Genomic DNA, 23279 nt, shown 5'->3' with positions numbered 1-23279 from the left:
AGGGGCCGACTGGCCTACTCCTGCTCCTAATTCATAAGTTTGTAGGTCTTGGATTGTAATCGTCTAGGCTGACACTCCAGTGCGGTGCTGTCTTTTGGTTGAGGTTTTAAACTGAGGCCCATCTGCCTTCTCAGGCAGACATAAAGGCTCCCATGGCGCTATTCCGAAGAAGAACAGGAGAGTTATCCTGGTGTCCCAGCCAATATTTATCCCTCAAAGAACATCACAAAAACAGATTATCTGGTCATTATCACATTGTTGTTTGTGGGAGTTTGCTGTATGCAAATTTGCTATCATGTTTCCTACACTACAACAATGACTACACTTCAAAAGTACTTCATTGACTGTGAAGTGCTTTGGGACGTCCAGTGGTCATGAATGGCGCTAGTTTTTCTTTTTTTTTGCAGCTGTTGCTATTGCCTTGCCAGCTTTCTTCGATCAGTGTCCTTTTAGTTTGCTCGCATAAATTTAGGACTGGTCTAAAGTGTGATTTATAACTCAAATAAAGTGAGCTGTGTAACAATTCGAAATTTGCAGCATGACAAAAATTAATTGGATGTAAGTCTTCCCTCCCAATAATTGCCTCAATTGATCTTTTATAGTTCATCTGTGTAAAAGATTTATTGCTGTGTTATGCCTATGTCAGGATTTGCAAACTAATGCAAATACCTTGACCGAAGTACAGCATAATACCTAGAATGCAATTTTCTCAGAGGTGGATAAGTCAGCATTAAAATTCCAAATAGTTATTGTATCCCCTCAAGACACCTGAATGCCTAAAGCCAATGTTGTGCTGTGATTTAGGTGAAAGGAGACACTGTTGCCTCTGCCATTAAAGTGGAATGTCAATTTTCTTTTCTCTGATGTAGAAGGATCCATCTAGTGGTCCAGTAGAGAAATGACAAATGCTTGCAGTATTGCGCAAGTTCATTGTTGGAGATTCCACTAGGTTGGGTGACTTGGAGAGTATATTTGAGATCCATATTGCAACAATGGTCCACAAATACAACCCAATACTTTGCAACAGTGGAAATGCCTTCTTAGGTTTTCTAAACTCACTGATTGATGATATGTAAGCATAGTATTCACAAGGGATCATCGTGAAATTAAACCTCTTAAAGAGTTATATGAATCAGACTCTACTAAAACCTTCAGAGAAATGAAGGATGCACATACTGATAGCTTGGTCAGAGTGGGCCCAATTTATGCCTCTCTCCAAACTACGAAGAATGAATGATGGGCAACAATGGGTGTAAATCAACAGTGCAATTTGAACTTGCATGACAAATTTATTGAGTGAGCACTTTCATGACTACATTGGCTGACATGTTACAGTGAGGATTGCGTGCTGTCAGAATCAAGGGAACTGTCCCCTTTCCTCTTGACATTACAGAAATGATCCCTTAATCCAATGAGGTGCTATACTCAACAGAAGCATGGATTGGAGAACTGGGGTCACAATGTTGTAGTCCTATCTTTGACGTATCAGTGGAAGCATTCCTGCCTGTGACTCAGAAGGTCATGCACTCAAGTCGCTCCAGAGACCTGAGCAGATGATCCAGGCTGACAATTCACTGCAGTACTGAGGGAGTGCTACCTTGTCAGAGGTGTCATCTTTCCGATGAGTAATGCTGCCCTCTCAGGTGGATGTAAAAGATCCAATGGCACTAATTAAAAAAGAATATGGGAGTGCTCCCAATGTCTTGGCCAAAATGTACCCTTCGACCAACACCTAAAAACAGGTGGTCATTTATTTCATTGCTGTTTATGGGACCTTGTTTTGCGCAAATTACAGTACAATAGAGACTGCACTTCAGAAGTACATTATTGGCTGTAAAGCACTTTGGGACATGCTGAGTTGGTGAAAAGTGCTAAATAATTGCAAGTTCATTCTTTTTAAGCTCACTATGAATGCAGCTTCCTGCTGGGAGTATGGAACCGCAGAAACAATCATACATCGTTGTACAGGATATTTTAGCGAGAGCAAAATTGGTAAATTCAAATGATTTTGTTAAGAGTTTGTTGAATGGGCTTTTTATTGTTGTGTGGGTGTAAGGCAACTTATTGTCAGGTACGGGATCCCAGCAGCCGTTGAACTCTGCTAATCAAGTTAATAGGGTAATGGTCATTTTGCTGTTGTAAATTCTCAGCAAAACAGTGTCCAAAAATACAGTCTTTCAGACACAGCTGTTATCGTTAATAGTTGGCCTGTCATAACCTTTGTTTTCTAAACAAAATAGGCCAGAATGATTGATCTGATGTTCCAGCAGATTCAGGACAGCAGACAGATCACACAGTATCTTCCTAGAAGATATAATTGATTAAAAAATAGTTTGCTTGCCTGTTGAGAAGAGCTCTGGGGCTTCTTCAAAGCAGCTCACTGATGTATGAGAGACTGCCTGGACCTGCTATATCTAAACCAGTGCCCTTCCATCTCCAGGTCACTAATATCAACTGTATTTCCAGATCACATTGTCAGTACCAGGTCAGCATGAGTGAGAGCAGTAACCAGACTGCTCACTTTGTCCAAACATATTAGAAAGTTCCAGGCAACAAAATCCCTTGATGTTCAATGGAATGGATGCAAACTTAGAGTGGTAAGAGGCAGACTTTTGAAAGAGGTTACTATGCATTGCTTTGAAATAAGATAGAAATGCCAGTATAAATTCCATCAAAAGTGATATAATGGTCAACATTTTTTTTAGAAAATGAGCATGATATTGGGTAATTGTACAAAAAAACCAACTGCCATATTATTGGTTAAAACACACAGCTGGCATTGATTTCAAAATTCAAATTTCAAAATGTCCTGGCCAATATTTATCCCTCAAACAACATTCTTTAAAAAAAATCAGATTATCTGGTCATTATTACATTGTTGTTTGTGGGAGCTTGCTGTGTACAAATTGGTTGTCGTGTTTCTTACATTATCACAGTGACAACACTTAAAAAGTACTTAATTGACTTCCCACACTCACTGTCTCTCTACCCTCCTGACCTGTCCCTCCCTGTTCCTCCATGCTTGTCTCCCCCCCTCCCTGTCCCTCAACCCTCCTTTCCCATGTCAGGAGTAGTGACAGGATTCATAGGAATATAGGAATAGGAGTAGGCCATTCAGCCTGCCAAGTCTGCTCCGCATTCAATTAGATCATGGTTGATCATCTACCTCAACGCCACTTTCCCATGCTACCTCCATTTGCTTTGATGTCATTAGTATCCAGAAATCTGTCGATTTCTGTCTTGAACATGCTCAGTGATTGAGCTTCCACAGCCCTCTGGGGTAGAGTATTCCAAAGATTCAGGACCCTCTGAGTGAAGAAATTCCTCCTCATGTCAGTCTTAAATGGCCTGCCCCTTATTCTGAGACGATGTCCCCTGGTTCTAGACTCACCAGCCAGAGGAAATATCCTATCCAAATCCACCCTGTCACACCCTGTAAGAATTTTGTAAGTTTCAATGAGATCACCTCTCATTCTTCGAAACTCTCGAGAATACAGGCCCAGTTTCCTCAATCTCTCCTCGTAAGACAATCCCACCATTCCAGGGATTAGTCTGGTGAACCTCTGTCGCACTCCCTCTATGGCAAGTATATCCTTCCTTTGAGAAGGAGACTAAAACTGTGCACAATACTCCAGGTGCGTTCTTACCAAGGTTCTATACAATTGCAGCAAAATTCATCATTAGGTAATGTATAAAGCAGGGTCAGCTGAAAGGTGAGTATAACTCAGTTAAATACTGAATTGCAATATTAGCAACTGCAGCAACAGCAATAAAATCACTTACAGCACAACATTTATAAAAGTTTCCATAACTATGTGAAAAGAGAATTAAGGAAGTCAGATTTTTTTTGATTCGCTCGTGGGATGTGGGTGTCACTGGCTAGGACAGCATTTATTGCCCATCCTTAATTGCCCTTGAAAAGGTGGCGGTGAGCTGCCTTCTTGAATTGCTGCAGTCCATGTGGGGTAGGTACCCCCACAGTGCTGTTAGGAAGGGAGTTCCAGGATTTTGACCCAACGACAGTGAAGGTACGGCGATGTAGTTTCAGGATGGTGTGTGACTTGGAGGGGAAATTGCAGGTGCTGATGTTCCCATGCATCTGCTGCCCTTGTCCTTCGAGGTGGTAGAGGTTGCGGGTTTGGAAGGTGCTGTCTAAGGAGCCTTGGTGCGTTGCTGCAGTGTATCTTGTATATGGTACACACTGCTGCCACTGTGCGTCGGTGGTGGAGGGAGTGAATGTTGAAGGTGGTGGATGGGATGCCAATCAAGCGGGCTTCTTTGTCTTGGATGTTGTCGAACATCTTGAGTGTTGTTGGAGCTGCACCCATCCAGGCAAGTGGAGAGGATTCCATCACACTCCTGACTTGTGCCTTGTAGATGGTGGACAGTCTTTAGGGAGTCAGGAGGTGAGTTATTCGCCACAGGATTCCTGGCCTCTGACCTGCTCTTATAGCCATGGTATTTATATGGCTACTCCAGTTCAGTTTCTGGTCAATGGTAACCCCCAGAATGTTGATAGTGGGGGAGTCAGCGTTCGTAATGCCACTGAATGTCAAGGGAAGATGATTAGATTCTCTCTTGTTGGAGATGGTCATTGCCTGGCACTTGAGTGGCACGAATGCTACTTGCCACTTATTAGCCCAAGTCTGGATATTGTCCAGGTCTTGCTGCATTTCTACACAGACTGCTTCAGTATCTGAGGAGTCGAGAATGGTGCTGAACATTGTGCAATCATCAGCAAACATCCCCACTTCTGACCTTATGATTGAAGGAAGATCATTGCTGAAGCAGCTGAAGATGGTTGGGCCTAGGACACTACCCTGAGGAACTCCTGCAGTGATGTCTTGGAGGTGAGATGATTGACCTCCAAGAACCACAACCATCTTCCTTTCTGCTAGGTATGACTCCAACCAGTGGAGAAATTTCACCCTGATTCCCATTGATTCCAGCTTTTCTAGGGCTCCTTGATGCCATACTCGGTCAAATGCTGCCGATGTCAAGGGCAGTCACTCTTACCTCTCCTCTTGAGTTCAGCTCTTTTGTCCAAGACTGTAATGAGGTCAGGAGCTGACAGGCCCTGGCGGAACCCAAACTGAGCGTCAGTGTGCAGGTTATTGCTGAGCAAGGGCCACTTGATAGCACTGTCGACGACACCTTCCATCATTTTACTGATGATTGACAGTATGGGGTAGATGGGGCAGTAATTGGCTGGGTTGGATTTGTCCTGCATTTTGTGTAAGGACATAACTGGGCAGTTTTCCACATTGCTGGGTAGATGCCAATGTTGCAGCTGTACTGGAACAGCTTGGCTAGGGGCGCGCCAAGTTCTGGAGCACAGGTCTTCAGTACTATTGCTGGAATGTTGTCTGGGCCAAAAGCCTTTGCAGTATCCAATGCCTTCAGTTGTTTCTTGTTATCACATGGAGTGAATCACATTGGCTGAAGACTGGCATCTGTGATGCTGGGGACTTCAGGAGGAGGCAGATAGGTTTCCTTGTGATGTCTTGGAAAAGTTATTCAATCAGAGGTGAGAATGCATGTATTATAAATCAATAGATGCTCAATAGTCAATTAGGCAATAATTATATTGAATGGTTTTAGTAACATCATAAACCTTGATATACGTCATAGATGATTTGTTAATATCAGCAGAAATCCTTTTATCGAATTACTGCCATAAATGCCCTAACAACCATTTTGTATTCCCTCACCTCTCACTGTTAGTTCCACCAATAAAACACTGCCTCTCCATGACATTCTGCAGTTGCTCTGAGCATTCACCATGGTATAATGGAGAATGATAGGGTAGTAAAGATGATAGCTGAAGGTGTTGAATATGTTCATTGTTGGACAAGCAAAGGGTCTTACACAGTGACTGAGTTATACAGGTATCCTTCAAGAGTGGAACCATTTGACATCCTTATAAATGGCATAAGTAAATTGAATACATTACATGGATATGACTTCTGTGTGGCAAAGTTTGAGTGTGTCTGAGTCACAGCCGATGTTCGATTTGGGGCACTACTTGCCATTATCCAAAGCTTTGGTTATTTGCTATTTGCTGAAGTAGCATTTTGAATCCTATGAGCTTGAAGGACTGGAAAACTTTTGGATTTAAACCAATGAGAGTGTGGCTTTTTCCTACCAGTCAGAGAGCAGCTTTTGCCCAGCTCATAATGGTGCGACCAATAGGAGAAGAAATGGCAATTTCAGAGAATGTGGGGGGAGGTTAGGACATGAACATACCACCAGCAAAAATAGTGCTGCAAGCAGAGTCCAGAATAGCTTCCTAAAGGGAAGTGGTAATCATTTGTACAAGGAAAAGAAAAATATAAAGGGGTACAGGAAAGGGCAGGGAAATGGCTGTTTCGGAGAGACAGCACAGTCGTGATGATTTGAACAGCTTCCTTCTATTCTATGGTTTTGCTGGACCCAAAAGTGATTTAATAACACGTGGCCTTCTCCATGTTTGTAGCACATGGACCTAGCTCCATGCTCCAGAAGATTGAACACCCCTGTTGTAATGAACAATGAAAAAGACATTTTGGACGTTATTAGTCCTGTTTCTGTCAGGTATAGACTTTTTTTTGTCTTGCAATGTAAAGTAGGGGTTGTATATAGTTATCTTTGTGGGATTCACAATGCCATCACATCCAGCTTGCCTGATGAAGACAATAAAGTGACAAAATTGTGCTTGTTAATAGGACTTGGCCTTGGTGGAGTGGTTTGGTTAGTAAAGTTGTTTTATGGATCAGCTGCGTAGCACCAGTGAGATTTTATTTGTGCTGCTGATGTTCCAGAATGTTTAGGGGCAGTCATGGCGAGGGGGTTGCCATGGTTACAGCTGTGCGCTCACTAATGGTAAGAGTGAACGCACAGCTGCTTGATTTATTTTTAAACTGCCAGTGACTCATGGGAAAGTAGTTCTGGTCAAGTTATTATCTCACATACATGGACAAATCCTGTAATCCATGAGTTACGAAACATGGCCTGTGTCCTGTACATGATACAAAATAATTATTTTAAGATGTACCATGGGAAAAAAATATTGTGACAGTTTCCAAGAACTGAATGAGAATCTCCCAGTGTTAAATCTTACACTTATCTAAGATTTGTGGAGGTGTTGTAATCATTTACAAGTATGTAAAGTTCACATCCAGTTGTGTATGTGTGCGTGCCGTGCATTTCATAGTGGGTCACTTTATCTATGATTCAGCCAACTGCATCATACTCCTGACTTGTACTTTGTCGATGGTTGACAGGCTTTGGGGAATCAGGAGGTGAGTTACTCGTCACAGAATTCCAAGCCTCTGACCTGTGCTTGTAGCCACGATACTTATATGGTTAGTCCAGTTCAGTTTCTGGACAATGGTAACCCCCAGAATGTTGATGGTGGGTGATTCGGTGATGGTGATGCCATTAAACATCAAGGGGAGATGATTAGATTCTCTCTTGTTGGAGACTGTAACGAATGCAACGTGCCACTTATCAGCCCAAGCCTGAATGTTGTCCAGGGCTTGCTGCATATGGACACGGACTGCCTCAGTTTACGAGGAGTCACGAACGGTGCTGAACATTGTTCAATTATTAGCGAACATCCCCACTTCTGACCTTATGATGGTGGGAAGGTCATTGATGAAGCAACTGAAGATGGTTGGGCCCAGGACACTATCCTGAGGAACTCCTGCAGTGATGTCCTGGGACTGAGATGATTGACCTCCAACAACCATAACCATCTTCCTTTGTGCTAACTATGACTCCATAGTGGTGAGAATTCCTCCTGATTCACTGACTCCAGTTTTGCTAGGGCTCCTTGATGTCACACTCGGACAAATGCTGCCTTGATATTAAGGGCAATAATTCTCACCTTACCTCTTGAGTTCAGCTCTTTTGTCTGTGTTTGGACTAAGGCTATAATGAGGTCAGGAGCTGAATGGCGCTGGCAGAACCCAAACTGACCATCAGTGAGCAAGTTATTGCTGAGTATGTGCTGCTTGATAGCACTGTCAATGACACCTCCCATCACTTTGCTGATGATTGAGAGTAGACTGATAGGGTGGTAATTGGCTGGGATGGATTTGTCTGGCTTTTTGTGTACAGGTCATACCTGGGCAATTTCCACAGTTGCCGGGTAGATGCCAGTGTTGTAGCTGTACTGGAACAGCTTGGCTAGGGGGTGCCGCCAGTTCTGGAGCACAAGTCTTCAGTACTATTGCTGGAATGTTGTCAGGGCCCATAGCCTTTGTTGTATCAAGTGCCTTCAGCTGTTTCCACGTGGAGTGAATCGAATTGGCTGAAGACTGGCATCTGTGATGCTGTGGACCTCAGGAGGAGGCTGAGATGGATCATTCACTTGGCACTTCTGGCTGAAGATGGTCACAAATGCTTCAGCCTTGTCTTTTGCACTGATGTGCATCATTGGGGATGGGGATATTTGTGGAACCTTCTTCTGTTGTTTAACTGTCCACGATTCACAACTGGATGTGGCAGGGCTGCAGAGCTTAGATCTGATCTGTTGGTTGTGCTTTCATAGCATGTCTGGTGGCTTAATGTATAAATGAGTTTACAGGGAAGGGAAACGACCCCTGTTTGACCTTGCTCTGTAATGTCATTACTAATAAATCATTGGCTAATTGCTCATAAAATGGTCATAGCTGACATAGAACTGGTTTGAGCTTGTACTTTTGGATTGGAACATTTTTAAAAAAGTGTCCTTAAAAATAATTCGAAGACTTTCTTTTCGGTATGTTAATGTGCAATGTGAAAGAAACACAATGCTTTACAAAAACATCAGTTTGCTTCGGCATCCCATGTTGTAAAATTGAAACGTTGCAGAGAAGATTAGCAAATTCTACTCGCTTTCCCCTTCTTTAAAGGCGAAAGGCTAAAACCTAATGTCAGCAGTATCTGTCGATGAATCCCTATTTGTGTACATTTTTCTGCCGGGTATTTGAATGAAGACATTTATTTCAAAATGTTTCCACGAAAACAGCGGAGAGAGGAGTATTATACAAGCTGAGTTCATTCAATAATATCGCCAGAAGCCATTTCTAGTCTTTAGAGGGAATTGCCTCCATTTAAATTAGCAGACTTTAGTTTGGGTAGCAGAGGATTACATCGTGTGCAAGCTTTAGTTCAGTCGCTAGCACTCTTGCCTCTGAATCAGATGCTTGTGAGGTTAAGTCCCACTTCAGAGACTTATGCACATAGTTGAGGCTGAAACGCCAGTGCAGTACTGAGGGAGTCAGAAGTGCTATCTGTGGAATTGTTGCCAATGTTAATCCCTTGACTGACATCACTAAAATAGATTATTTGATTGTTACCATGCTGTTTGTGGGACCTTGCTGTATGCAAATTGGCTGCTTTCCTCCCTATCTTTCATCCTGGACTATACTTCAGAAGTACTTCATTGGATGTCAAATGCTTTGGGATGTTCTGGGGTTGTGAAAGATTCTATATAAATGCCAGTCTTTCTTAAAGGTGTGTTTTTAATTATCTGGTTTTTGAAGAGCATTTCTGACGCAGGAGTCCAAAAATAATTTTAAGTTTTACTAAAAGTGGTGAAGGGATATGGGGTGAGGGGCAGTGGTGGGGGTGGGGGTGGGGGTGGGGTGGATGTTGAGGAAAGACAGAACTAATGGCCAAGGAGATCAAGAAGCAAAGGAATGCTAAGCAAACTGCTGGTCAAGAGCACGAAGCAAGAAGCACAGGAGAAGCCATTATAAATAAGTAGTAAATAAAATTGCCTCGGCAAGCCTTCTTGTTCAAATAATTACATTGCTGTTATTGGATTGGATTTTGGAGTACTTACAGAAAATCTAATGTTAATTTCAAGTAACGTAGACGTTTGGAGCAGGACTGCTCAACTAGAGCTTAAATAAAGCCAGTTCAGTGCAGTCATGTTCTGTGGAAATCAATCCATCTCCAATTGGATTCAGCGTCCCAAAACTCATTTCACTTAACACCCTTATCAGCCATCATCGAAAGCCTGCCTCTTCTAGGCTGGATTCAAACCCAAAGTCTCAGAGGTAGAAACACGAGTGTTTAAGAATAGCGCAGTAATGCACTGTTTCCACTCCATCTTCAATGAATGCAGCAGACCATACTTAAACATCAATAGGCAGGGGTTTGAATAAATGCTTCTCAAGTCCCAAGGCAATCAAAGTATGGGAAATGAGGACCAAGCTAAAACATAGGTCCTTTCTCCAGAACTAGCCTTAGCATTTAATTTGGAAGCTTGCTTACTGCAGGCATTTATAGTGCAGCAGTTAAATTAATGGTTTTTAAAAAATCCCTTTGATGGATGAGGACTAAGTCAAAATGTTAGATTCTCAGTGCAGAAGCCACTTACTTTTTACTTGAAGTATTGTTGGTACGATTTCTTACTTAAAAGTAAAAGTAAGTGCAACCATACTATTTTCTGGAACAAATTTGAAAATCGTATGGAGCAGACCGTGCTTGTGATGCGGGAGGATTTTTATTATGGTCTCAGAATTAATAGTCTCCTTAGTAATGCACATGCAAATAGCACTGGGGTTTGACGAGGCAAACTATGGGTGAATGAGGATTATGAAAATAAAACCTTCTATTTAAAAAGAAAAGTAAGAGTTATGGTGTGCCAGTTTAGAGCCTCCTTTAAAAAGCAGCAGTAAAGAATTATGATTAATCTTGTTTTTATTCAAAGTGAAAGCTGAGCTGATATCATCAGCAGACCTGGGACCAGGGAGGAGTCAAATATTGAACCAACAGCGAGAGGGAAGTGAATTGACAATCAGTTGAAGTGATGAGATTGAGGCATGTCAGGCTAATGACTTCTGTTAAAAGCATCTTCCTCACACTGTTAGGTTCAATAATTTTCCTGCCCCTGTTCACCTGGTGTCATGATCAAGGACAGTAATTATACAGTTTTCATGGAACAAAGTGAAGAATCATAGACACAAAAACAATATACTGCAGATGCTGGAAATCTGAAATAAAAGCAGAAAAAGCTGGAAATATTCAGCATGTCTGGCAGCATCGATGAAGAGAGAAACAGAGTTAATGGCTGGGATTTTACGGGCTCCCCTAAGGTGGAGTTGGAGGCGGAGCGGCACGGAGAATCGCAATGGGTGGCGGGAGGGGCGGCAGGCGGAAGGCCCGTTACCTCCCCGTAACCCAGCGATCATCCCAGGAGTACTATAGGCCAACGACGGCCTTCCTGCCCAGAGGCCAATTGAGGCCCTTAAGTGGCTTATTAAGGGCCAATTAAGGGTCTCTTCCCACCACTGCTGGGATCCTACCAACAACGGGGGCAGACCTGTGCCGCATGAGGAGGATGCCTTGTTAAAAAGAGGTGTCCTGTCTGGGGGCATGGTGGGGGGTGTCCCTCCTTCATGGGAAATTTGTGGCCCATGGAGGAGCCTTACCGGGACCTTCCTCCCCCTGGACTGAACTACCAAACCCCACACCCCCCTCGCCGGGGCCTTCTGGACTGGCCCCGCGACCCTGCCTCATCTACCTCTTCTCTGGGATTCCAGTGCTGGGCCTGGGTCCGAGGTCTCTGCAGTACCGGCAGTGACCACCAGTCCTGGTGGAGCTGCCAATGCTGCTGAGATGCTGGCCCCCTGATTGGCCGGCAGCTCTTGGAGGCAGGATCCCTGTCCCTGTAAAGTCTTTAAAGGGACAGGGATACCGCCTTCTAAAACTTTGATTCAATAAGACCAGAGGCTCACTCCGGGGCAGGGCACAAAAAGGCAGAGGCATAGTTCTCCCCGCTTTTTCGGTTCGGCACTGGGAGCCCTGCCTCCAGCACAAAATCCAGCACAGTGTTTCAGATCTGTGACCTTCCATCTGTTGTATGATTGCCTTTAAGAAGGATGTCCCTTTAAGATCTCAGTATACTAATGAGCTAAGTACCTGGACATGTGTGACTCGAAGCCAGAGTCATTCTGCAACTGGAACACCTAGAGGAAGGTTCTGTAAATAGTTAGTTCCGTACTATATATAATAGTCTATCTGAAAATAAACCTGTTTGAGATCTTCAACCAACTGGACTCCATTCATCTCATTTATGGTGCATTAGACAACAGAAAAAAACTCATTACATGGTGGCAGCTATGGTGAGAAGACAAAGTCTAGGCTTGAAGACCACTGGTAAAGCAGCTTTGAAAATGACCTTTCCTACAGTCAGAAGAGAGATGGTTCAAGAGAAATACTGGCCCAAACAGTAGAAAGAAGAAATGTAGAAGACAGTGCATAGAACAACAGACTGCAAGTAAATTTCTGCAATCGTGTGAGTCAAAAGAAAAAGCTCTGAAGTGCTTAAAAAATTGATTTATTTTTTCTTTCAAAGCCTCCGTGGGAGATTAAAAAAGGGGAAGACCCGGTTCCTCTCCCAGGCTGATCGGGGTCAGCACCTTTACAGGAGGCATCGATGATAAAAAGCACGAGAAAACCGGATCACTGCACAGCCTTCATTCACGCAGCCAAAGCTTAAAAAATATTAAACTACTCGAGTGTGAATAAAAGCTTCCATTCACAAAGCCACAGTAAAAAAAACTCATAACAAACTCTAGCAAAAAACAGCTAGTGAACTGCTAAGTGAGTAGCTGTGCAAGCACACAAGCTTAAGTGCTAGATGCAAGACTCATGGCACTGGCAAACACCTGCTCCTGTCAATCAAAGCAGCTCGTCTAAATAACGGGCAGTTTCTTAAAGGGGAAATAGTGCTGAGTCAGGAAACAAGTTTTAAGCAAAGAATAGTAGGAAGATGGATACCAAATATCGCAGAATGAATTGGAAAGCCATGAACATCCTACCAAATTCCAACTTTTCAAATACAGAATGCAATTATGCTTGACAGACCAAGTAATTGTAGAACTAGAGAAACAGGCTGTAACAATACTAATAGCAGTTGATTCCCAAGAACCAGGTCCAGCAGTGCCCCCTTTATCATTGGACTAGCAACATATTACTGTAGAAAATTTTCCTGAACGCACTTTAGGAGCTCTTGCCCCTCACTGCCCTTTACACTACTACTAACCCAGTCTATGTTTGGATAATGAAAGTCCCCCATTATAAGTACACTATAATTTTTGCACCTCTCTTTAATTTCCTTGCAAATTTGTTCCTCCATGTCCTTCCCACTAGCTGATGGCCTATAGACAACACCGAGCAATGTAACTGCACCCTTTTTGTTCCTTAGCTCTAGCCAAATTGATTCTGTCCTCGACCCCTCTGGGACATCCTTTTTCTCCAGAACTGCAATGCTCTCCTTAATACCACCCCCCTCCCTCCCTTTTTTCCCTTTCCTATCTTTCCAGAACACCTTGTATCCAGGAATATTTAACACCCAGTCCTGCCCTTCTTTGAGCCAGTTCTCTTTTTATAGCCACAACATCATATTTCCACATGGCAATCTGTACCTGTACCTCACCAATCTTATTAACCACACTCTGTGCATTTACATACATGCACTTTAACCCTGATTTAGACTTTATTACTTCCTCCCTTACTCTGACCCCACCTAATAACTTACTATTCCCTACTCTAGTGCTATCTATCTCCCCTAGTATTCTGTGGACCTTGGTATTCCTCACTGATATTTGGTCCTGGTTCCCACTCCCTGACAGGTTACCAGTTTTGCTTCACTCCGATCTGAGCTCCCTCTCAGGTTCCCATCCCCCTGCCAATCTAGTTTAAACCCTCCCCAACAGCACTAGCAAAATTCCCTGCAAGGATATTAGTCCCAGTCCTGCTAAGATGCAACCCATCCATTTTGTACAGGTCCCACTTGCCCCAGAACTGGTCCCAATGCCTCAGAGATCTGATGCCCTCCCTCCTACACCAGTTCTCCAGCCACGTGTTCAATTGCTCAATTCTCCTATTCCTATGCTCACTTGCACATGGGACTTCAAGTAATCCTGAGATTACTGCTTTTGAGGTCCTGCTTTTTAATCTCCTTCCTAGCTCCCTAAAATCTGCTTTCAGTGCCTCATCCCCCTTCCTACCTGTGTCATTGGTGTCAACGTGGACCACAACCTCTGGCTGTTGACCCTCCCCCAGAAGAATGCCCTATAGCCATTCCGTGACATCCTTGACCCTGGCACCAGGGAGGCAACACACCATCCTGGAGTCATGGCTGCAGCTACAGAAATGCCTGACTGTTCCCCTAACTAATGAATCCCACTACAGCTCTTCCACTCTTCTTTCTCCCCTCATATGCAGCTGAGCCACCTGTGTGCCACAAACTTGGCTCTGACTACAATGTTCTGAGGAGCCATCACCCTCACCCTCACCAGTATCCAAAATGGAAAACCGATTAGCAAGCGAGATCGTCTCAAGGGACTCTTGCACTATCTTCCTGGTTCTCTTAGACTGCCTGGCAGTCACCCATTCCCTATCTGTCTGCATCCTCCTAGCCTGTGGTATGACCATCTTCTTAAATTTGCTATCCACATATTTCTATGCCTCACAGATGCACCACAGTGATTCCAGCCGCTGCTTGAGTTCCGAAACCCGGAGCTCAAGCTTGTGCAGCCGATGACACTTCCTGCAGATGTGTTTGTCAAGGACACATGGTGCATCCATGACTTCCCACATGGCACAGGCTGTACATTCCACTCAGCCGAGCTGCTCTGCCATACCTTAACATTAAAAACTGTTTATTATAAGTAGAATAGCTTACCAGTTACTCACCAACCAGCTCCTTCCACTTCACTGGAGCAAGAATCAAATAATGGAGGGTGAAAAAAGTAGAATAAAGGAGTACCTCCTCCCCACTTCACCAAGCTCGCCACTCACCAAACTCGTATCTCCACACTCAGCTTGCAATCTGTATGCCATTTGCAGGCTGCATCCAGACCTCTATATTTATACTTTTTGAAGCTAAAACTGCAGCAACCAGATTGGACTGGTCATACACTTAAGTAATCAGCTAGTCTGCAGTAGAGCCTGTTAATCCCTGTCTAAGACTGTAAGAAACTTATTTTACTTTCTTAACACGACTTTATATAGAGGGCCAATCCCAGTTAAATGCTAACTGCACACCAAATTTTTAGAAAGATAACAACACAAAATCCCCATTCATCAAACTCATATCTCCACACTCAGCTTGCAATATGAATGCCGTTATCTGCAAACAACGGGTCACCCATTCCTTGCAGTGGCACATTAACAATACAATGCAGCTATGGCAAGGTGGTATGGAAACCACAATAATTCTACCTTGTAGACTCGAGCAGACCAGCTGTGGCTACCAGCATGTATGGACCTCAACATCATAACTATCCACGATAGCATTCCCAAGGGGAAATATGCAAGGACTGGAACCCGCTTGCAGACTCTGGCCAGATTCAAACAGTGCAGTCTGGAAACAGCAACAGATGAGACGCGAACTCCCCGAGCAAGAGTTGTCAAACCACCGAGACGACCTATGGACTTTTGAGCCTCTATATTTGTAAAGTTCATAATCTCTATAACTGTGTAAATAACTTTGATGTTATCTAATCTTAGGTGTTTTTACTTCTAGCACTTATCTTTGGAAAGAAAGAGGATGTTTTATGGTTGCTTTTAAGAGTGATATCTCTTTAAGCTCTCAGTATGGTCATGAGCTAAGTACCAGGATTAGTCATGTGACTCGAAGCCAGAGTCACTCTGCAACTGGAACACCTAGAGGATGGTTCTGTAAATAATTAGCTCTGTACTGTATATCATAGTCTAGCTGGAGATAAACCTGTTTGAGATCTTCAACCAATTGGACTCCATGCATCTCAATTATGGTGCATCAGACAACATAAAAAGAATTCATTACACCATCAAGTTCTCATGAATGGTCATCAACCTGAAACGTTAACTTTATTTCTCTCTCCACAGATGCTTCCAGGCCTGCTGAGTATTTCCAGCTTTTTCTGTTTTTATTAAAGAAACATGAAAGTTAATCACAAAAACGCCTCTTAAAAAGCCCAGAATCCAGTATAATAAAAAACATAATTTGAACTCGGTCAGTTACTGTAAATCAATAGCCTTGATTGTTATTCATTTTTTTCTCATAATTCTTTTGATTCCTTTGCAAAATTAGACATGACACAATCTTTAGATCACAGGAAGAACACAGAGTTCTAATTCTTAATTCAATTTACAGTTAAAAATTTGTTAGCTGTATTATGCAATATTGATTTGATATGAACCATTTCCTGTATACTTTTGCAGGGTGGTCTTGCAGAAAATGACTGTGATTTGAACTTTTCACAGGGGTTCCGTTTTCTAAAGGTTAATCAGGTAGCATCAGCAACATTTCAGATCATTTACAAATGTAGACACTTCCAGCTTGAATCCTGGGAAATTAAATGCTTGGCAGACATTTTGTTATGAATGATCTCAACCATGACATGGTGCCCCAGGATATTTTAAATACTGTGTAATGGTCACCAGGTCGTAGGATGTCTTTGACCTAGCACAGCAGGAAATGGCAGATTGATTAATGTAAAACATGAAGAAAAATGGTGTTTTGTGAACTGCATTGCTTGAATATCCTGCTCTGGAGACTCCAGCAATTACAGCGGTCAATAAACTTTGTATTGTGAGCATAAATCACCTTTGTGGAGCCATTTCTTATTTTAGGTAAGTAATTATTATATTGCATAGGGTATGGCACAGCCTGTGTTGATTGTAGTTCTATGGAACAGGGTGATGCAGCTTTAGTTTCCCCTCCTGATCTGAGCTGAACTGATTGGGAAGGTGTGGGGGGTGGGGGTGGGGGTGGGGGGGGGGGGGGGTGGTTGTGGGGGTGGTAGTTCCTTGAGGGTGAGGGAAAGTGTAAAAATCAACCAGAGATGTTCAGCCTTGGTGATGCTTTGCCCTTCCTTGTTGGCATCCATATTCAGCATTGACAGAATTTTGTTTTCATTCTTGGAATGTCAGAGCTGGCATTTTTTGCCCATCCCTATACAGCTAAGTGGCTTGCCAAGCTACTTCACAGGGCAGCCATAATCCTGTGACCATTGGTTTAGCATTGAACTCAGGCTAACAGGTTTCCTTTCTTAAAGACCATTAGTGAATCAGTTGACTTTTTACAACAATTCGGCAGCTTCGTTCTTACTGATTTTACTTCCCAGATTTTTGTTTAAACTGAATTCAAATTCTCCAACTGCCATGACGGAACTTGAACTCATTCTCTGAATTATTAGTTGACACCTACTTGTTTATTATTATAGTGACATAACCACTACAGTACACTACCCAGTATGTGAACAGATCTCATGCCATCCATCCCATCAGCAACAGATCTTAATCAAACGGGACAGAATTGCATATTAATGTAACACTGTAATATGTACCAAATAACCAGTACTTGTAGCAGTCTGACATATTAAGTATACCAGTACAGCTGTGGAAAGGACTTGCTAATGATATCTGCACAGACTGCAGAAGTGTGTTCTGTACAGATATAGTTGTATGAAACTATTTGACTGGAGTGCCTGTTTTTAAATAGAAGCTACCATGTGTGTCTCAGTGTGAGACTGGATTTTCGCAAAAGGTGGTCCAAGGAGAGATATAAGTTTGTTGGAGTCACAAGTTAAGTGTAATTAAGTTTATATATAAGTGTGCAGATTTATTGCCAATGAGATGTGAGTAATTTGTCTTCATGTTTGTGGTGAAGGATTTCTGATTTCTTTATTTTGGGCAGGGGGTCATTTTTGAAGAACCGTTTGAGATATCTAGGTTTATTTAAGCATTTCATCATTAATCTGCATGACCTTTGGGAGGGATTAAGTTCTTTCACCTTCTTTGTTGGAAAAATTGAATGCAGAAGAATGACGCATGGTAGATCTGATGTAGAATAAAAAATATCTTATGGGGACTTGGTTTTTGCACTGGTGTTGTCACTCAGCTCCTAAGGCTGCGTCCACGGTGTAAACAATGTACTTGTTTACTTGGTCCTGTGTTTTATGGAAAGCCAGAACACATTAAGATTTTAACTAGCAGATAAAGTCATGGTGGGTTGGTAAGTCAAGAAGGCACAAAATTGAATGTGGGTCACACCTGAAGCATTAATCTAACTTCTCTGTAAGATACTGATCAAATAGCTGGATAGTACAGCACTTCTTTCTTTTTGTTTTGTGTCTTTCATTTTAATTTTTAAGATCCAAGCAACATGCAATCATATATATTTATGAGTTATAGGAACTGCTAGAGCAATTCATTTGAGAGTTCAATTAGAGACTGAAGGTCTGGTGGTAATGGAACAACTCTGCTAGACCTTGCTGTCTTATTTAAACACCAGTCAACACTTTCTAAACCTTAAGAGAATAGATTCCAGAAATTGCTTATAACTTAAAAACACTCCAGTGTGTCCTTGTGTGTATCAGCTCACAATATTCCTGTGCCTGACTTTTTAAAAAATCCTAATTGCATTTAAAATATGCGCTCTTAAGATGGCCTTTTAAAACAAAATTACAATACCACATATGGTTTTATAGGCTAAGTGGTGCAGTTCACTATGCTGGATTTATAAAGAGACACCTGCCGTGAATCTCAAGTGTGGTTTTGCGACAGTAATTACTATGGGAAGGCAACAACTGAAGTGAATTTTGTACTGGCTGGAGTCCTTTGACTACAGCAGAGTAATATACTGCACCTTGCGAGGATGGTATTTTGCTAAATGTGACATTATATTTTTATAAAGGTCACTTGTAACAAGCTCAGTTAAAGCATTATTTTTCCAGTATGTCAAGGCAGCCTTGGTAGATTTGACTTTGATCGTGCATATTTTGTTTCCTTTTGCAATCTTGGCTGTTCTGCTCTTATCTATCATTTAGAGAGTTAATATAGTGAGATGTTGAGGTTAGAAAGCCAATGCCTCTCACTCACCCCCGATCCCTCCAACGTCTGCTGTGGATTTTAATAAAATGGATGGAATTGCACTTGCTGAACAGACTAGAAAAGAGAAGGCCAAAGGGTGACTTCATAGAGATCTTGGTAGATGTAGAAAAATGTTTCCACTTGTGAGGAGTTCAAAACTAAAGGTCATAAATATAAGAATGTCACTCATAAATCCAATAAAGAATTCGGGAGAAAATTTTTACCCAGAGAGTGGTTAGAAGGTCAGAAGTAAGGATGTTCACTGATGATCGCACATGTTGGGCTGAATTTTATTCGGGCGCTGCACTCCTCAGTGGCACCCTTTAAACACAGCGGTATGCTCGCATTCAGCGGAAGCCGCCGAGCCCCCGCGATATTACGCATTGGGGCTCATTTAAATAGAGACGGAGTGGCTGCCCCTGATGACGTAGGGGGGACAGCCGCTGCATCCCCGACATTCTTAAACGGCTTTAAGCCCTTACAATTATTTTTAATTTTTAAATGGAAAACATGACTGATTTTTATTAAATATAAAATTATGTGATAGAGGCCCTTCCCCAAACCCCCAATGGTAATTTAGTTGCCTGAAATGACCATCAATTGATATTTCAAATACCTGAACTTTCCCCCGCAACCTTCAATCTTTTGCCCTTCAACCCCTTCCCACCATCCCCACATCCAATAATAATTGATTTCCCCGCTCCTGCACCCTCCCGCCCTTAATTTTTTATTACTCCGCCCTCCGCACCAGGTTCTCGCTTCAGAACTCTATGCGGAGTTCCGAAGGTGCTCGAAGGCCGAACAGAGGCCATAAAATCAGCGTGGGATGGCAGGTAAGTCAATTTGAATATATTTAATGGCAATCTACATCTGGAGATGAAGGGCCCACTGCCAGGCGATGGGGGTGGGGGGGGCCGCACTGAGGTCCCCCCACCGGAGTAATATGCGGCGGACCCTTCTTGACGTCGCAGGCCCCGCGGCGTCAAGAGGCTGGTAAAATTCAGCGATTTTGTACCATTCGCAATTCCTCAGATACTGAAGCAGTCTGTGCTCACATGCAGCAAGACCTGGACAACGCTCAGGCTTGAGTTGATAAAAGGCAAGTAACGTTCGTGCCACCCGCCAACTGCCAGGCAATGACCATCTCCAACAAGAGAGGATCGAACCATCTTCCCTTGACGTTCAATAGCATTATTATCGCTGAATTCCCACCATCAATATCCTCAGGGTTACCATTGACCAGAAACTTAAATGGAATAGCGTAGATCTATTTAAGGAGAAGTTAGAGAAAAACATGATGGAGAAAGGAACAGAAGGATATGTTGATAGGGTGAGATGAAATAAGGTGGGAGGAGGCTCATTTGGAGCCTAAACACTGGGCTGAATCCATTGGGCTGAATGGCCTGTTTCTGCGCTGTTGCAACTGTGTAATACTAGTTTCAGCACCACTTGCTTATTGCTCTCTGGCATAACATAAATAGGGCTGTTCAGTGCTTATTGTAATCTAACAGTTATAGTTCATTTGAAAGCAGTCATGTTACTAAATCCATTGAGGTACAATTTTAAAAAAAGAGAATCATGTCAGAAATGTATAAAGCTGGCTTCAGGTTCTGATAATTTGATAATAATATGATAATATAATAATGGACTCTGACAACATCCTGGCTGTAGCACTGAAGACCTGTGCTCCAAAACTAGCTGAACCCCTAGCCAAGCTGATCCAGTGCAGCATCTACTCCTCCATGTGGAAAATTGCCCAGCTATGTCCTGTCCACAAAAAGTAATCCAATCTGCCAGTTACGACTCCATCAGTCTACTCGCAATCATCACTAAAGTAATGGAAGATATCATTGACAATGCTATCAAGTAGCACTTACTCCGCAAAAACCTGCTCACCGATGCTCAGTGTGGGTTCCGCCAAGGCCCACTCGGTTCCATAGCTCATTACAGCCTTGGTCTAAACATGGACAAAAGTGCTGAGTTTAAGAGGTGAAGTGAGAGTAACTGCCCTTGACATCAAGGCACCATTTGACCAAGTGTGGCATCAAGGAACCCTAGTAAAATTGAAGTCAATGGAACCAGGGGAAAATGCTCCACTGGTTGGAGTAAATCCTAGCACAAAGGAAGATGGTTGTGGTTGTTGCAGGTCAATCACCTCAGCCCCAGGACAACACTGCAGGAGGTCCTCTGGGGAATGTCCTAGGCCCAACCATATAAAACTGGTTCACAATGACCTTCACTCCATCATAAGGTCAGAAGTAAGGATGTTCGCTGCTGATTGTACATGTTCTGTACCATGCACTTCCTCATACACTGAAGCAGTCTGTGACCACATGCAGCAAGACCTGGACAACATCCAAGCTTGGGCTGATAAGTGGCAAGTAACATTCACGCCTTGCAAGTGCCAGGCAATGACCATCTCCAACAAGAGAGGAGCTAACCATCTCCCCTTGAAGTTCAAGGGCATTACCATCACTGAATCCCCACCATCAACATCCTGGGGGTCAGCATTGACCAGAAACCTAACTGGTCCAGCCATATAAATGTTGTAGCTAAAAAGCAGGTCAGAGGCTGGGAAATCTGCGGTGAGTAACTCACCCCTGACTTCTCAAAGCATGTCCACTATCTACAAGGCACAAGTCAGGAGTGTGATGGAATATTCTCCTTTGCCTGGATGAGTGCAGCTCCAACAGCACTCCAGAAACTCTACATCATCCAGGACAAAGTAGCCCACTTGATTGACACACTATCCACCACCTAAAACGTGCATTCTCTCCACCACCAGTGCACAGTGGCTGCAGTGTGTACACCCTACAAGATGCACTGCAGGTACTCACCAAGCCTTCTTTGACAGCACCTGCCAAGCCCAAGAACAAGGGCAGCAGCCGCATGGGAACACCATCACCTGCAAGTTACCCTCCAAGTCACACACCATCCTGACATGGAACTATATCGCCGTTCCTTCACTGTCACTGGGTCAAAATCCTGGAACTCCCTTCCTAACACAGTGGCGCAGTGGTTAGCACCGCAGCCTCACAGCTCCAGTGACCCGGGTTCAATTCTGGGTACTGCCTGTGTGGAGTTTGCAAGTTCTCCCTGTGTTTGCGTGGGTTTCATCCGGGTGCTCCGGTTTCCTCCCACATGCCAAAGACTTGCAGGTTGATAGGTAAATTGGCCATTAGCAATTGCCCCTAGTGTAGGTAGGTGGAAGGGAAATATAGGGACAGGTGGGGATGTGGTTGGAATATGGGATTAGTGTAGCATTAGTATAAATGGGTGGTTGATGGTCGGCACAGACTCGGTGGGCCGAAGGGCCTGTTTCAGTGCTGTATCTCTAAACTAAACTAAACTAACAGTACTGTGTGTACCTACACTACATGGACTATAGTGGTTCAAGAAGGTGGTTCACCATCGCATTCACAAGGGCAATTAGGGATGGGCAACAAATGCTGGCCTTGTCAGCAATGTTTACATCTCACGAATGAATAAAAAACATTTTTTTCCCAATCATTTTAACCAATATTGGCCATTCCCAATCCTCATGGTAACATTTGTAATGCTATTATGCTCCATAGCATTACTATTTTTATTGTAGAATATTTGAATTTTGTTGTCAAAACTGCCACATTATTTCTGCATCTCAAATTGTACTGTGCTTAATTAAAGTACTTTTAATTAAAATATAGGACATCACAAAACAGAACTGGTTGATCGGCTTCATTAACAATGATCATCATGATGTGTAAGATTAACACAGATCATTAAAGTACCTTGAAAAAAAGGGAAGTTAAAGTTTATGTGACAGCGCCATCTTTGGTGAGGAGAATGGGGAGCCAGAAGAAAAAGGAACAGGAGGAAAGAGTGATGAGATACAGAGCAAAGGGGAGTATAACTATGGGTTAGGAAAGAAGACTATTTCATTGAACGAAATAGAATGAATAATGAGATCATTAAGGAGATAAAGGAGGCAAGGGTGGAGACAGCAATAAATTAAAGAAGAATAGGTGACAACATAGGTGGAGGCAGAAATAAGAAAAGCAAAATGGCAGACTGTGAAAAACTGACAAAATGGAGGGGAATTGCAAGGAGGGGTGTGAGGGGAGAGAAAGAGGCGTTTCTGGAGAAACATGAGGTACTGGACATATAAAAGGGGCAATTAAGTTATTTGCTCGAGAGATAAAAATCTTACTGAAGAGCACCAATGATTGCATGATTATGGAAAACATTGTCAGGTGATGTAACGTGGCACACAATGAGCATGCAAGAATATTTTGTCTATTTATCTTTTGTTTTGCACTTCCCTCCTAAATATGATGACATTTGCTAGGATAGAGTTCCACAGATGCCACTAGCCGCCAAGTGCCTCAACATTTGTATGTGAATGCGAACAGTGAATGATGGTCTGGGGTATCACAGCCATACTGCAAACTGCCTTCACC

The 23279-nt window shown here is 42.9% G+C and overlaps 1 protein-coding gene across 2 annotated transcripts in view; it reads left to right on the top strand.

Moving 5' to 3' along the window:
• pcdh19 (protocadherin 19) overlaps positions 1-23279 on the top strand; it is a 126878-nt gene that overhangs the window by 63451 nt on the left and 40148 nt on the right. The window lies entirely within an intron of this gene.

Source organism: Heterodontus francisci, chromosome 15 (assembly GCF_036365525.1).
Source record: "Heterodontus francisci isolate sHetFra1 chromosome 15, sHetFra1.hap1, whole genome shotgun sequence".
NCBI classification, from domain to species: domain Eukaryota; kingdom Metazoa; phylum Chordata; class Chondrichthyes; order Heterodontiformes; family Heterodontidae; genus Heterodontus; species Heterodontus francisci.
Note: the sequence above shows the minus strand (reverse complement) of the source record. Positions and strands in the feature narration are given on the sequence as shown.